Raw genomic sequence first — 16721 nt, 5'->3', positions numbered from 1 at the left:
ACTAAATTGGGATTATTATCAGTAAATAGCATTTAGTTGGGAAATTTGCCTTCTTTTTTCTATTATTTTCTAATGTTCTTACATATATATGTAAATAATCGACCAATGCATGTTTTTTTTTCGTAGATGAAATTTAATTTAATACATATGAAAACATAAAAATAAATAAAATAATTTTTGATAGTTTCTTGTAACTAAAGTGAGTTCTCAAAGTATTCGTCTCCTACACACACTAGCACATGTGAAACGGTTCATGCGAGAAGTAATATTAGTGCTAGAAGTGCAAGTGATTAATCTTGACTCTTGATTGTGTTAGATATATGGTAATTAGTTAAAATGACATACTTGTAATTAGTAATACTATTATTTAAATGACTTTAGTAAGATATAGGTATTTTGATACTTTTATTATAATTAATAATATAATTAAGTGTTTTAACTTAACTTTGTAATGATAAATCAACTGGAGTTATTATTAAAGTTTTATAAGATCATGCGTAATAGAATGACTTCTTAAAATTTAAGTCACCGAAAAAACGAGCTCCGCTCAATCTATCTCCACCTTCACTGCTCGTCGACGCCATCAACACTCTCAGTCACCATCATCGGCGTCGACAACGAAGTTGTCAAAAAATGCAGAACGTCGCTCCCTTTTGTTCACAGCTTTGTTTAGCTTTTTGATAAGAATTGAAATTGCTAATACTAATTGATCAATTAACCTTGAAATCGATCCAATTAATCATCAATTTGAAGCTTCAGTCGATCAATTTTTGACTTTGAGTGATGGGTTTTAACCTTGAATGTATCAGGATTTAAGCCTGAACGTTTTAGGCTTTTTGGCTGAACGTTTTAGGATTGAGAATTTGGCATGAACGTTTTTTGTTTTTTAGCATTGAATGTATTTCGCGTACCTAATGTACATTAAATAATTATTGTACGTTAACGCACCCCCTACACACACACACACACACTAGGTTTTATCCCCCATATTATGTGGGTTGCTTTACATTTTTCGTTTTTTAATATTTATGTTTTGGATTTTAATTTTCTTTATTGTAAGAAAGTTAATAATAAACTTAGGGTTTGATGATAAAAGGGTTTTACAAATAAATGATATGTTATAACCCGTTTAAACTTTTTACTATAAAATTGTTTCTTAATTATAAATAAAAAATATATATTTTTTAAATCGGATATTAATTTTTAATATATCATCCTCTGAGCTGCTGAGACATAAATACTATCAGCTCACTCAAACCCCAACGACCAGTCACCGGTTAAGCAACTAAAATCACCTTAGCTGCTCTCTGGTCGTCGGGTCTCTAACGAATTGTTTAAGTTAACCATCAAAAGTAATAAAAAACAAATGAAATAAATAGATGTGGGAAAATTTGAAATTAAATAAGTAATTTACACATTCAATGTATACTTGAGATGAAAGCAAAATTCACGAATAGCTATCCACATTAACAAATCACATGAGACGTTATAACCTGTTTAAAATCTATCTGGGTTCGGTGAGACCCATGACTATTAATAATATCTTATTTTTAAAAACAAATCGGATTTTATTTTTAGCATATCCTTATTTTATAGGATTTTCATATCAAATATTTGATGAGATTAATTTTTAATTTAATGAGATGTTATAACCCATTTAAGAGCTATCTGGGTTTGTTGAGACCCATATCCATGAATTCGGGTCAAATGCATGAGAAGTCTCCATTTACAAATACAATTTAGTGACTTGAGATAATTTAGGAAGCAACCAGAGAGATTTTAAAGGTTTTCGTTAATATATATTACTAGATTTTATCCCTCGTATTACGGAGATGTTTAAATTTTTCGTTTCAAATATTTTCGTTTATAATATTGTGAATGTATTTTTTTGGTTTTAGTTTATTTATTGTAAGAAGTTAATAATATACTTGAACATATTTTAATTAATTTATGTTGGGTTACGTTCATTTTTTAATGAAACGTTGAATGAATTATCTACTTAATTTTTATATTTATTCATTTATGTTCATTTGTTATAATTTGGATATTATTTTGTGAAAATTTTCATTCAAGTTAAACTTAAAAGAAAAAAGAATCGATAATGTAACTAAATCATATTAAGAAATTAAATTAGGGTTTGATTACGGGTTTGTTTTACATTTTACGTTTCCTAATATTTACATATTTTTTTGTATTTTAATTTTATTTATTGAAAGAAAATTAATAATATACTTAGGTTTGATGGTGAAAGGGTTTTATAAATAAATGAGATGTTATAACCCGCTTAAAAGTTATCTAGTATGTTGAGACTCATGATCCGCTTATTTCTTTTACCATAAAATTATTTTATAATTATAAATAATATCTTTTTTTAATCAGATATTAATTTTTAATATATCATTATTTTATGAGATTTTGATATCAAATATTTGGTGAGATTAATTTTTAATATAATGAGATGTTATAACCCATTTAATGACAATCTAGGTTTGGTGAGACCCATACCAATAAAATAAAATAATATGGTGCCTTGAGAGAAAATAGGAAGGATTCGTTTATATATATTTAAAATAAAATATATAGATTAGGATAAAAATCTTAAAAGAGAGATGTTTGTTCCATTTATATTATTTTAAAGTTAAATAGAATAATAATAATAAAAAAAGTAAAACATGGAGGCTTATAAAATTCTTCTACAGTCAACCAAGCCAGGCCAGCGTCACACGCTGCTATAAAACACCAACAAAATGTCCTCCGCCACCAAATAAGCTGTTACACGTAGATATATCCATCGGAAAATGCCGCAGAAGAAGTTCATCGTTCAGGTGGAGCCAGCAGTCCCGGCCAAAGACGGACGTCCGTCACTTGGACCGGTTTACCGCAGTGTGTTTGCTAAGGACGGTTTTCCGGCTCCGGTTCCAGGTTTAGAGTCCTGTTGGGATATTTTCCGGTCAGTGCTTCTTTACATCTTTCATTTTATGACAACTGCTAGTTATGTTTACTTAACGGAATTTGTGAATTAAGTTGTGGCTGTAATGATTTTAATCATGTTTGACTTTTTTTTACTTTACGTTGACTTTGATTCTGGTTATTTGATGATGCTGTCATCATATTTGGGCCGTTAAACTTCAAAACTTGATTTATTTAGGCAAATATTTTACAAGTAGTTGATTTTAATAGCTGTAAAGTTATCTAACATGATCCTCATCACATGAGTCCATGCTATATGCTCTTTGATCTGGCTCCTTATTATTTTTTTATGACTATATGCAATTGTTAAACAAATAAACAATCTGATATCTAAGAACACGCGACAAAATCATATTGCTTCCAAGTTTTTTTTCCTCATAGATCGCCTTTTGTTCATAATGTATCACAAATGCAAAAACCATGATGATAAAGTTAACTTTTAGATACGCTTTACGTCTAAGATCAATTTTTGACACAATCATTTACACTTAAAAGACATATGATAAAGGCAGAAATTCGTATTAAGAATATGCATTCATGTAGATAACATATGTAATCAAAGTTGAACTCATTCACCTTTTGTTTAAAGTATTACTGATCATGTGCTTTTAGAATATTTTCTTAACAAAAGAAAAATATACTGTGGATGCTTTGCTTTATTTATGTTATAAGTTATAAAGGTCTGAATTTGATTTTCTGTTTGTGTTCCTTGATATCTGTTTTACTGTTGTGACAGTTTCTAAAATGTTTGTTTGGTACTTATACAGCTTGTCAGTTGATAAATACCCGAATAACCCAATGCTTGGTACCCGCGAATTTGTGAATGGAAAGGTATATTGGTTTTGACTTTTTAATCTCCCTCGCTCTCTTTGACTTTTTGTAGACCTTTTCTAATATGTACTCTTGTTAACCGTACAGCATGGAAAATATGTATGGTTGACATACAAGCAAGTATATGACAAGGTGATACGCATTGGAATTGCTATCCGTGAGTGCGGTGTTGAACCTGTGAGTGATCTGCTGATAACACTTACAATAACATAATCTATTTACTTATTCATTTACTTAATAAATAAGTATTCATGCTTACTGAAACTTATTGTTGATGTAGGAATGACGCTGCGGGATTTATGGTGCCAATTGTGCAGAATGGGTTATGAGCATGGAGGTAATAATTACTGTCACCCTTAAACTATTATTATTATTATTATTATTATTGTCACATGTACATTCGGTTCTAGATGTTAGTTATAGTTTATTTTCGTGGCTAACTGATTACTGTTTTTACATTCACAATTTAATCCAGGCATGTAATGCACATGGGTTGTACTGTGTACCTTTATACGATACCTTAGGTAAGTGTATTCATTGTTATTACTGTATCTGTGATTTGTTTCTTAATATGTGCTATTGAATATTAAACTTTTTTTGTACACATAGGTGCTGATGCGATAGAATTTGTTATTTGCCATGCTGAGGTTACAATTGCTTTTGCAGAAGAGAAAAAGATCCCTGAGGTAATTTAGTAGGGGTGTAAATAAGCTGAGCCCAAGCTCAAGCTCGGCTTGTTCTAATTTAAGAGGGCTTGGATCTAGCTTGGCTTCTGAGTGGTTTGTCAAGCTCGAACTTGGCTCGTTTATTCTTTATTAATTATTTCACTATTTTATTTATTTAGAATTATTTACGCATATCTATAATTAGAATATTTATATATAATATATATTATTTTAATGTTTTTATCATATGTTTAAAAATAGAAAAGTTATTATAAAAATATATTAAATAAAAATTATATAACTAAAATGATAGTTTAGGCTTGCTAGCCGGCTTGAGCTCGATATGTTAAGCTAGGGCTCGAGTTCGTTTATTAAATGAGCCATAATAAAAATTCGAGCTTGGGCTCGAGCTTGAGCTGGATTAAGTTCAACTCGATTTAAGTTTTTAGTGAGCCGATCTCGAGTAGCTTACGGGTGGCTAAGCTTGTTTACACCCTTAGGAAAATAAAAACTCCTAAAAATTTTTTTTTTTTGAATTGTATTATTAATAAACTTTTGTTGATTGTTCAGTTGTTAAAAGTAATTCCCAAAGCTGGAGACCATCTGAAAAGTAAGTTACTCATCATGTCTAATTTTGTAAATTTTTAACTCTTAAACATATAATATATATATATATATATATATATGCGCATTTTATACATACTAATATTATATGCATTTCTTTCTTATAGCAATTGTGAGTTTTGGGAAAGTTACTCATGAACAAAGAGAACAAGTTGAAAAGTTTGGTTTGGCAATTTATTCATGGAATGAGTTCTTGTCATTGGTATGTTTTTCTTATAATTACCTTATTTATATTTATTAATATGGACTCTTCTTTAATTTATTCTAATTTATCATTTGCAGGGTGATAAAAACTTTGATTTGCCACTTAAGAAGAAAAGTGATATATGTACAATAATGTACACTAGTGGAACAACTGGTGATCCGAAGGGTGTTCGAATTTCAAATAACTGCATGGTAACACTTATTGCTGGTGTTAATCGTCTGCTCGATAGTGCAAACGTATCAGTGAGTTCTCATCTGTCTGTTTGATGGAATATTGATTATTATTTTCAGGCTGTTTTCATACTTACGCTTAATATTAACTTTTCAGCTGAATACACAAGATGTTTATCTCTCATTTCTACCTCTCGCACACATATTTGATCGGTTGATTGAGGAGTGTTTTATCAATCATGGAGCATCTATAGGATTTTGGCGAGGGGTAAGCTGATTAGTAAATCTTTTTTTACTTTCTAGTAGAGGTATCATGTATCATACATTATACATATAATTATTTTGATGATTATTATATGCAGGATGTTAAATTGCTGATTGAAGACATAGCGGAGCTGAAACCTACTATTTTCTGTGCTGTTCCTCGGGTTTTGGATAGAATTTATTCAGGTATTTTGCTGTTAGTCACACTGTTCCTTTGTATAATATTCATGTTAATTGATAATTAATAAGTTTCCTTAATTTGTTAGGTTTGCAACAGAAGATTTCTGCTGGCGGTGTTATCAAACGCAAGTTATTTAATCTGGCATATTCACAGTAAGCATTACTATAGTATGTGAACTAAGATTAAACATTATTTTCTATGTTCATTTGTATTTGCATGATGTAACTTGTGCAGCAAGTCACATAATATGAAAGCAGGGAAAGAACATTCAAAGGCATCTCCGTTAAGTGATAAAATCGTCTTTAGTAAGGTAATATATATTTTTTCTTCTGTTTTGGCCCCTGTTCGCTTAACATGCGATATTATCATGACTCATTTTATCATTTTATTTAATTTCTGCAGGTTAAGCAGGGGCTTGGAGGGAGAGTACGCATTATTCTATCGGGCGGTGCTCCATTAGCTCCACATGTAGAAGCTTACCTGAAAGTAGTTACATGTGCACATGTCCTTCAAGGATATGGTACACTTTAGTCAATTTTTGACATGCTTGACTTATTTGACCTGTTCGTTTCAGTTTATTAATTTGTTTTAATTGCAATACAGGCTTGACAGAAACCTGTGGTGGATCATTTGTCTCGATGCCAAACGAAATGGATATGTTGGGTACAGTTGGCCCACCTGTCCAAATTTGGATGCTCGTTTGGTGTCGGTTCCCGAGATGAATTATGATGCACTTTCAAGCAAACCTCAGGGAGAAGTATGCATCCGAGGGGACGTTTTGTTTTCAGGGTACCACAAGCGCGAGGATCTTACAAAAGAAGTTTTAGTTGATGGATGGTTCCATACACGTGGGCATTGATATATTTTGCTCTTAGTACATAAATATATCTCACTTATTTATATATACACATGCATATATTATGTTTCAGGTGATATTGGTGAGTGGCAACCGGATGGGAGCATGAAAATTATTGACCGCAAGAAAAACATTTTCAAGCTCTCACAAGGAGAATATGTGGCAGTTGAAAATCTAGAGAATGTTTATGGACTTGTTCCCGACATTGATGCGGTATGCATTTTAAATTTGGGATGTCAACCTAACCAGGGCTGGGCCCGGGAGCAAAAGCGCGGTCTTAAGAAATCTCTATTCTTCTACCAAAAATTCAGTCCTAATCGAGCTCTATTTTAAACTAGTAATATAAAAGCATAAGATAAAAGTAGAAAAACGTAAATTATAGCATTAATTAATTTAACAAATATATAAACCATTATTCATAAAATTACAAAAAAAATATAAAAAAATAATTTTTTATGAATAATAATACAAATACTAATTAAAAGGATCGTTTTTTTTTTGGGTGGGGGGGGGGGGTAGGCTTTGAGCTTAGCGGGCTTTGGGGCCGGGGTCAAACTAGGCCTATAAACAAAACCAAACGTTTAGTGAGCTGTTCTTAACTGTTCAGCTGGAAGTTCGTTTATATTCATTTATTTAATAAATGAACGAAACAAAGCTTGTTGTGGGGTTCATTCATTTCTGTTCGTGAACGTTTGTTTCGTTTAATTAATTTAAATTTGTATATGTTCATTCATTACGCTCATTCATGTTCGTTTGTTCAAGTCCATTTACATTCATTATAAGATTATTTTGTACTTTTTAGGACCATTACAATTAGTATATTTTTTTTGTTTGTTTTCTTTAGGCTCAACATATTGTTGTTCACGGTCACTTTTTAATTGGTGTTAGCTTAGTTATATCCATTCATCTATGTTCAATTACCTTTGTTCGTTTACGTTCATGAACCATTCGTTTGTACTAGTGAACAATCATATATGAACATGAACACATTTGTTTTCTTAACAAACATACCTTCATGTTCCGATTATTTATTCGGTTAAAGTTAAACCCGAGTTGTGCATGAAATATGCCGATATGAAGAAACGTTTACTTGCTATTTCAGGTATGGGTATACGGGAACAGCTTCGAGTCTTGTCTTGTTGTTGTGAACCCGAATAAACAAGCGATAGAACATTATGCACAATCACATAATATTTCTGGGGATTTTGATTCTTTATGTGAAAACCCCAAGATTAAAGAATACATACTGGGAGAGCTCACTAGAATTGGAAAAGAGAGAAAGGTTATTTTTCTTTTGTTTTTAAGACTATAGTATATCAATGCTTCTGTATATTTAAGTTCGATTGTGTCTTGCAGTTAAAAAGTTTTGAGCTTGTGAAAGCTATTCATCTTGACCCGGTCCCTTTTGACATGGAGCGTGACCTTTTGATCCCCACATTCAAGAAGAAAAGGCCCCAGATGCTCAAATATTACCAGGTACTATTATTATTATTATTGTTGATATTGTTATTATTACTATTGTTGTATCGGTTTCTGATGAATATATCTCGTCTTTTTGCAGAATATAATTGATAGCATGTACAAGACTATTAACAAAAAGTGAATCGCGACATAGATATGATATCTTCTCCTCTCTGCGTAACTAATGTTTTGCTTTCATTTTGTTTTGAATCCTATATTTTTTTTTCTCTGCGTGATTGTACAGTTCATGTGTTGTATGTAATAATATTTTAGTGTCAGACAAATCATGTTTTATGATTTTTGTTATTATTATTTTTTTATAACTAAAATAACTACATGCTTTTTGTGTTTTTTTGTCCTTTTATAAACATAAGCCAGCAGTTGACAAGCTGATTAAGTTAAACCTACTGATAACAAACTTATATTAATCAGTGTTGGGTACACGTTCATGTAAGCTTTGCTATCATTCCAAAGGCTAAAAGAGAAGAGCAACAGTTAGCAAACCACAAAGCAAATAGTTGAGATTGTTTGAAAAAACTTTACTTTGGAACTTCCAATTTTGGGCAAATTAGTTTGTTTTGAAATAAAATTTCTCAAGCAAAGATTCTTCATGTTTTAAATATGATTGATTATGCTTTCATTCACATTTTCATACTGAATCATAACTAATGATGAAACAACAAGATGTTCAGCTAAAACTAAAATCATATTTCTTCATCTACAACCTCATCTTGAATACAAAGATTCTTCATGTTTTAATATGACTATGCTTTTAATTATAAATTTATTAAACACAAGAAGAATCATGAATGTAACCAATAATCCAAGTCACTTTTTTGTTTGCTATGTTTTTCTTATTATGTGCAGGTTGTATCATCATTTAAGGCAATAAACAAGTAAATAACAGGAACACAAGATGTGTTGCATAATCCATGTGCATATTACAATTTGAAATGTTCCAAATTTTCACCACATACCACACCAAAAACAAGTGAAGATAACTTAAAAAAGCTAACTTGAAGTGAAAACAATCAACTCTAACCTATATCATTCATATCCTATGCTAATCAAAGAGGATGAGAAAGAGGATGAGCACTTCTTTAAACTCCTCTCTTCACTCCTTTCTTCCTCCATTCTTTCACACTTTAAAAACTTTAAATAACCTAAAAATCACAACTATAAATCCACTTCCATTAGTAGCTTCTTGTATGGCTTCATCAATCTTTAACACCTAAAAAATCTATCTCAATTTAATTCGTTTAATGCTCACATTCGCGCTTGAATTACACCAATGTGTAGCCGGAGATGGAAACTTGTGCGGGTGAAGCGGAATGGACGTACACAAACTCCATGCTTTTCCCAGCTGCTAATGAGCTAATCCATGTTGGGAACCCGTATGATCCACTTGGGCTCTTGGTTAGACCCCATAAAGGACCGTAGAGTTTGGAGACCGATAAGTTAAGGTTCTTGATTGTCTTTCCTGATTTGTTGGTCACTATGGCCGAGTATCTGTAGTATGTTTTCCCATTTGCAACCCATGAAGTTGTAGCCTTTTGTTCAATAGCAATTGGAGCTATAAACAAAGCATAGAATCTTGAATCACTTTTTAAAAAATGGTAGAGAAAAATCAACATTTTCATCTAAAATTAATCAAAGAAAATAGTAGGTTTTTGAACATGATTCCATAAAAAAAGATTTCAATTTTTTATCATACATTCAAGAATGCAACTATAATCTAAAAAGGTTGAAATTTTACCTGCAAAAGGTGATTCTTTAACTGGATTAACCTTTGGTTGAGCAGCAATAGGCTTAGCAAGAGGAACTTCAACTGCAAACAATACCAAACGCGTTTAATAAAAAGAACCTTAAACAATGACATCAAATGCACCGAACTTCAACCATACCCGGAAGCAGTTGATTGTAACCACCATGACCACCATGTAACCTAGCCAAAATACCAAGAAGCGGTGCGTTGTTATAAGTAGCAGGCTCGGTCTGCTCATAATTATCTCTATGGTCAGCAAAATTGTCATAAGCATCGGGCCCACCAACAATGGCACCAGTCAAAAGATTCGGGTCACTCGCTTTTCTACTGAACCACGTTGCATAACCACCTCGGCAACTAACAAACGACGGGTCAACCTTGACCGACACAATAGATGACCCTCTATGGTGAACTTGTTGTGGGTAGTTATTCCCATATCCAACCATGTAACTTGTTGCCCTTGGATTGTCACCAAGAATGTAATCCACCTAAAAAAGTTACAAACTTTTAGACACTTTTTAATCATAATGACTCAAATTATTAAAAAATGGTGAATATTTTTACTTGTGATTTGGCAAATACTAGTAGCTCCGAGGGAGCGATGTTGCCTGAAGAACAATGTAGGTCTTTTCGGGCCGACGTTAGGTAATCAGAGTAAACTGTTAGTAGGAAAGATGCACTTGTGACAAACTGTAAGTTGTTCCATCTTTGTTTATAAATTAAACCACCAGGAGTCTTTTGAACATTTTGACTACTTTTGCCAAGACATGAACACATGAAAGACTCGGCTTTTTCTTGGTACTTTCCGAACACTTGAGCATGGCTGTTGGCTTTACCACTCATTAGAAACTGCATCAAATCAATCATAAAACAAATCTTTAATACCCTTTTTGAATATATTATAGGAATGCAAGAATAATTGTATGAACATTTTATAATCAACAAGGGAGTAAACGCGTTGGGCTTAAATGAGCTTGAGTTTATGTTCTAGCATGTATTGGAGCGTATTCAATAAACAAGCTCGACCATGGTAAGCTTCAGTGTGATCGCAAGTCCTAAACACACCTGTTATTTATATAACATTTATTTGATATATTAAATATAAATTCACATAATTATTGTTATTATATACAAATTATGATAAGAATAACTAAAATATTCATATACTTAAATATATTGGATAAAAGTTGTGCTTAAAAGATATAAAAATAGTTATATGTCTATATAAATAAAAGAACTAAAAAATAAAAAATAGAGCTCGAGTTTCAAAAACTACTTAGATACAGATATCAAGTTTTAAAATAATAAGACATGTCAAGTTTGAGTCATGCAATCTCAAGCTTGACTCAATTCATTTACAACGCTGTAACAATACCTTAGCAACAAGAGTCTGAACGCCGGCGTACTTAACATCCCAACCGAACTCGATCATGGCCCACCCGGTCCCACCAAGCGCATCGCCATTTTCACCAAGATAATCCAAGTAGTACTCTTGGCCGGTTGCCTTGTACATCCAAGCAGCTGCCCAAAGCAATTCATCCTGCCAAATTAAAAAATACCAAAAAATGTCAAAAGGGTAAAAAATAAAACAGTTAAAATTGGTAGTTAAGACTTAAGAGGGATTGTAATCTACGTACAGCGTAGCCACTGACAGACCGGTAGTACTTTTGAGCTACGGTGATGCTGCTGTCGTATTTGCCCCTGTACTTGTCGGCAAAATCAAACAGCTGAAAAGAAAAAGAGATGTAATTAGTGACACAATGCAAGGGTAAAAAAGGAAATACCAAAATATTGAAATAATATCAGATGCAGTGTTGTGTTGTACGGTACTACCACCGACAGTAAGTGATTAAATGTGTCGTGTTGGATAGCAATTATACCAACACTTTTATGACCCAACATGTGCGCCGAATAAATTACGATGCAAATTTTTAATTCTATAAATATCTTTTATTTAATTATTTGTGGGTTTGTAACCAACGCATTAAATGTTGCATATCAACTCCATAGCTTAAATTTCTATTTCAAGGGAGGTAATGTTGATAATAAAATGAATATTAGTATATGCATTAAAGGCGAAATAAATGAGTTATTCTATGAAAGGCACGTTATAGAACAGTGAACACATATACACCAAGCTACCTCTGCTAACTTAAAACAGCCAAAAGCTGCCAAGTAATAAAGTTAATAACAGTAACTGTTTTCACACCAACTACTTTGCTAACTAACGCATACCTGTCTTTTGCTAACTTACGCACTACTACTATATTATGTAACTTTACATTTTTTATTCAACATTTTAAATATATAGTTTCTATTTTATAAAAAAACATACATTGTCCAAAAATAACAAACAATAATAAAAGTATCAAAAGAATTACAACTATAAATAAATAAAAATTCACCTGCATAAAATGAACAAAAATAAGAAAACAATAAACCAAACAATTTCAAGCTTGAAATTTTTTTCACAAATTGATTGAAGTTCTAAAACAAAGATCAAAATAAACTAAGCTCGGGCCAAATTCAAGCCAAAACAAGCAAAAACTCGTTTCATCTTAACTCGTCTAACTGTTGCTTTTATATATTAAATTAAAAACTGAATAGAGCTAAAAGTGGTGAAAGACCTGGCTAGCATGGGTGAGAAGCTCCCGAGAATAAGCCGGATTAGATCAACGAAAGACAATGGAAGCAGCCGCCATAGCAGCGGCAGTTTCTCCGGCAAGATCTGAACCAGGGTTATTTTGGTCTATTCTATAAGCATATCGAGACGTGGTCATATCCTCCGGCCTTTGCCAACAAAAATGGTCACTGTTACCATATCCCACCTACATTAACCAAAAAAATTAGCACCAACAAACACACTCAACAACATTGTCAAAACAAAAAAAAACACGAAATCAAACATTGGTACTTTACCTCTCCGTACAAAACATGAGGGTGAGGATGTGCTTTAATTAGATAATCAGTTCCCCACTTGACAGCATCCATAGCATGACCAAGCTCACCACTCCCACTCATCTGATTCCCATATTCCAATATACTCCATGACATCATTGTCACTGTAAACGCCATTGGTAGCCCAAATTTCACATCATCCCCTGCGTCATAGTACCCTCCGACTAAATCCACCTTCAAAATTTCAAAATTATAAATTAAAAAAAAAAACGATTTAAGAATTTAAAAAAAAAAGTAAAAACCCATGTTCAACTTCGACTAAAAACTAAATTTGTTATTATCATTTTAATAATTATTATTATTATGAGTTTTGAATTTATAAGAATAATTTATTTGCAATTCAAAAAGAGCTAGTAACACAGTTTCTGTCCGTTTGTCTTGTGTGTTAACATAAACACTACTTTTCTATATTAATTTAAAATTATATTTTAAGAAAATAATGATAACTAATAATAATATTATTATTATTACCCCATTGGCTTTGCCATCATAGAGTCCAGAATTGCCTCTCCATTTAACTCTTTGATTCCAAGGAAGATAACCAGATCTTTGGGCTTCAAAGAACAAAATGCTTTTGGTTAAGCAGCACCATAGTCATGTCCACCTGCTAAAGCCAAAGGTACAACTCCGAGAAGCAGAAACAGAGCAACTGCCGTTTGAGAGAATGCAACTAGTTTCCCCATTAAACAAAAACCAAACTGAAGTGGGTTTTCGTTAGTTTGGGCAATGCTGCTGTAATTCACCAGGTTTTAGGGAGAGAAAGTGAGGAGAGAGATGGAGAGTTTGGGAAGAAGATGGAACAATGGGCTTGTATATATATGGAGGAGATGAAGGGAAATATGACTAATTAATGCATTAAATTAAATTAAATATTTTGTCTATTAATATTTATAAAATCTAATTATTGGGAAAATTGAAGAATTTATGGTTTTTTGTAGTATGAACAGGTGAGCGATTGAGCGAAAAAGAGTAACGCATGTGAGCTTGTTGGCTTTCATTTACTTCAAAAATCGGTGGTTTTTTTCACATTTTTATAATAATACAAAACCAATTTTAAATGATGTATTTAACTTATTAAGTAAAGTAGGGGGGACACAAGATTATGTAAAAGACACTACGAACAAAAATATGCCAACATACAATAATGATGTATAATAAATATGTCTTGTAGGGAGACAGTTACCGATCGTTTTTCACAATAATGATCTCTCAAGTCTCAAGTCACTCGGGGTGGACCAAACACAAAGTGATGTTCACTCGAGTAGTGTTTTCAATATATCGTCTAAAGATCTAGTTCTCTTCCATGTGATCACAAGTGGTTATGTTCCTCATATACTATCGTTCGGGTCATTTATGGAATACTAAAAATGGGTCGAATAAACATATATTTATTTGCTCGGTGTGTATATACGATTTACATTCTTCAAAATGTCATGGTTTTGGTTTATTCTCAAATTCTAAAATTTTTTGTTGTAAATCAGTCGCTACGGTTCTGTCCTGAAAACACAAAACGTTGATCACGACCAAGCCATCTTCCCCTCATTGATGATTGATGTAGGAAATTTCCGCTAATACTTATCGGATTCGCTGGTGTCGAGTCATGATGTTGAATTGGAGCCGCAGCCGCAACTGGAACCACAAACATGGGATGATGTTTTAGAACATCCCACGAGGCGAGATGACTAAAGTTGTTGTTCATAACTTGCTTACGGTACTAGCGTGTTGCCTCAAAAAAGCATATACTATGGGCTGCTCCGTAGTTGCGGCTCGGTAGAATTGATAGAATTTCATAATCTTGCCATTCAAATTCCTCCACTTTGCCCAAATTTAATGTTTGCTATGATCGGCTAAACCACCATTTTGTTGAAAATCGGCTAGAACTGCTGACAAAAAATAGTTCTCTGGTTGTGTGTTGTTTTTCTACACGTGTATCCTTTGCCAAAGCGATCTCTTCATCATCGGTCCACGGAATCACTCGTGCTCTCGGAGGGATTTATCGGATGAAAGAATTAAGTGGATTGAGAGAGTGAATTGGATGAAAGAACGAAATTTTGTGTTAAAAATGGTTGAACAATGGCTAAATATATGATGTAAACTTTTATCTTTTTTAAACATTTGACCATTCTCAAACGGTCATATTACCCGTTGTGCACTAGGGATACTCTGGGCCACTTCCCCTTTCTGGGTGAAATTTGTTTGGTATCGAGGAGGGTAGGGCGGTGTTCCCGCCGGTACCTCTTGGCATCGCCCCTATATTTGGGGCGCTCCGTCTCGTCTACCATAATACTTTAATAGATAAAAAATATTAGGGATATGAGATCGACATCATACCGAAAAATATTGATATCGAAAACGAGTGAAAGTTTAAACTTAATATCGTATCGATTTTATCTGTTTGATATCAATCGATATTAGTATCATTGAAAATACCAAAATCAAATGATCCCTGCACCAAAACTTGAGAAAAAAAAAAAATGTATTATTCCTTCCTTTTCTTTCTTAACTAGACCCTTTTGCTGGTTTTCATTCTTTATTCTTAAACGTCCTTTCTTCTTTACTTGGTTCCTCCATTTATGTTTCCCTGGTCTTTTTTAGTTCTTTATTCCCTCGTTACAAATCATCAATTCATCATAGCTAATTAGCTAAATAAATTGACATATCATTCCTTTAGGTATTACGGTATAACTGTTTTTTTTTTATCTTCACGTTTATTCTTATTGGTATAATTACGTTTTTTGAACCTATTATTTAAAACCAAAAGGTATTAAAACAATATTTTAAAGTTGTGTATACATGCGTCATTAGATGATCAAGGTATATAGATACTACAAGTTTATTTTATTTAATATTTTGTAACTTGTAATTGTTACAAAATAATCATAAGAAAAAGTGATGATAAAGTGTGAAATGGGATATTTCTGGCGGGAACTCGTCGTTGCGTATCACGAGAAAGAAGACGGGCGTTGGGATTATGAGCCAGCTGAAGCACCAGGTGTCAACATGACATGCATCTGCTTCCCATATGCTATTTATTGTAGTTTACTCCTTGTAACCATCAATGAAATACCAAATTGTAGTAAATGCTTACTAAAGTGTACTAAACTATTTTTTTTTTTTGGAACAGCGTTTACTAAACTATTAATTAAACTATTTTGGAACACTTGTTCCATGAAACCGGTTATAATTTATTTGCCTTACAATTTACAAATATGCATTCGTACTTTAAAATTATTAAATATGACCACTTTTCAGTAACACTTTTAGGCGTTATTTATAAATAACTTTTTTATGTGTATATTATAAGACAACATTCATAAATACCGACATAGGAGTATGAACAGGAAGAAGAGGCAAAGTGCATAGAGCCCATAACCTTCCATGCTCTTTTGCAACCTTCCATACACACACATCTTTGCAAGCTTAACATATCAATGAATTATTTAACATATCATGATCTTTATTGAGCTCGTTTCGTATCTTTATTGGTTTACTAGGTGTGGTTCTCGTCTACTTCACATCTCATCAAGCATATTTAATGGTATCATTTTTTTAATGTTATCTTTCATTTTCTAAAATCTCTCACATGCTATTTCTTATTTTTATATTTATTATAAAACCTAATAATTCGACATATAGAATACCTTAAAATATATTTATTTATTATTATTTTTTGATGGAATTGTCTTTTTTAATGGTAGAATTAGATCTATCATATGAAACTTGGAGCAATAGGTATTCGTTAAAACTTGATTATAGCAATTATTTGTTGAA

The 16721-nt window shown here is 32.4% G+C and overlaps 2 pseudogenes across 2 annotated transcripts; one reads left to right on the top strand and one right to left on the bottom strand.

Moving 5' to 3' along the window:
• The first annotated feature begins 2770 nt into the window (after positions 1-2770).
• Positions 2771-8493, top strand: LOC143616607 (long chain acyl-CoA synthetase 4-like; annotated as a pseudogene). The gene is made up of 19 exons (XR_013150688.1): positions 2771-2950; positions 3738-3801; positions 3889-3978; positions 4082-4138; positions 4277-4325; positions 4411-4487; positions 5037-5076; positions 5198-5292; positions 5373-5537; positions 5623-5733; positions 5828-5915; positions 5996-6062; positions 6145-6220; positions 6313-6430; positions 6514-6758; positions 6840-6979; positions 7869-8048; positions 8123-8242; positions 8328-8493. The product of XR_013150688.1 is annotated as a long chain acyl-CoA synthetase 4-like (transcript).
• Positions 8494-9204: 711 nt separating this feature from the next.
• Positions 9205-13729, bottom strand: LOC143616597 (endoglucanase 6-like; annotated as a pseudogene). The gene is made up of 9 exons (XR_013150685.1): positions 13422-13729; positions 12912-13124; positions 12620-12820; positions 11630-11719; positions 11368-11532; positions 10557-10841; positions 10132-10480; positions 9984-10055; positions 9205-9800 (listed from the first exon to the last, which is right to left on the bottom strand). The product of XR_013150685.1 is annotated as an endoglucanase 6-like (transcript).
• Between the last annotated feature and the right edge of the window lie 2992 nt (positions 13730-16721).

Source organism: Bidens hawaiensis, unplaced genomic scaffold (genome assembly GCF_021521415.1).
Source record: "Bidens hawaiensis isolate Kalapana, Puna unplaced genomic scaffold, B.hawaiensis_p1.1 tig00002306_1, whole genome shotgun sequence".
In the NCBI taxonomy this organism is placed as follows: Eukaryota; Viridiplantae; Streptophyta; class Magnoliopsida; order Asterales; family Asteraceae; genus Bidens; species Bidens hawaiensis.
This window is presented reverse-complemented; position numbering and strand designations above follow the sequence as displayed.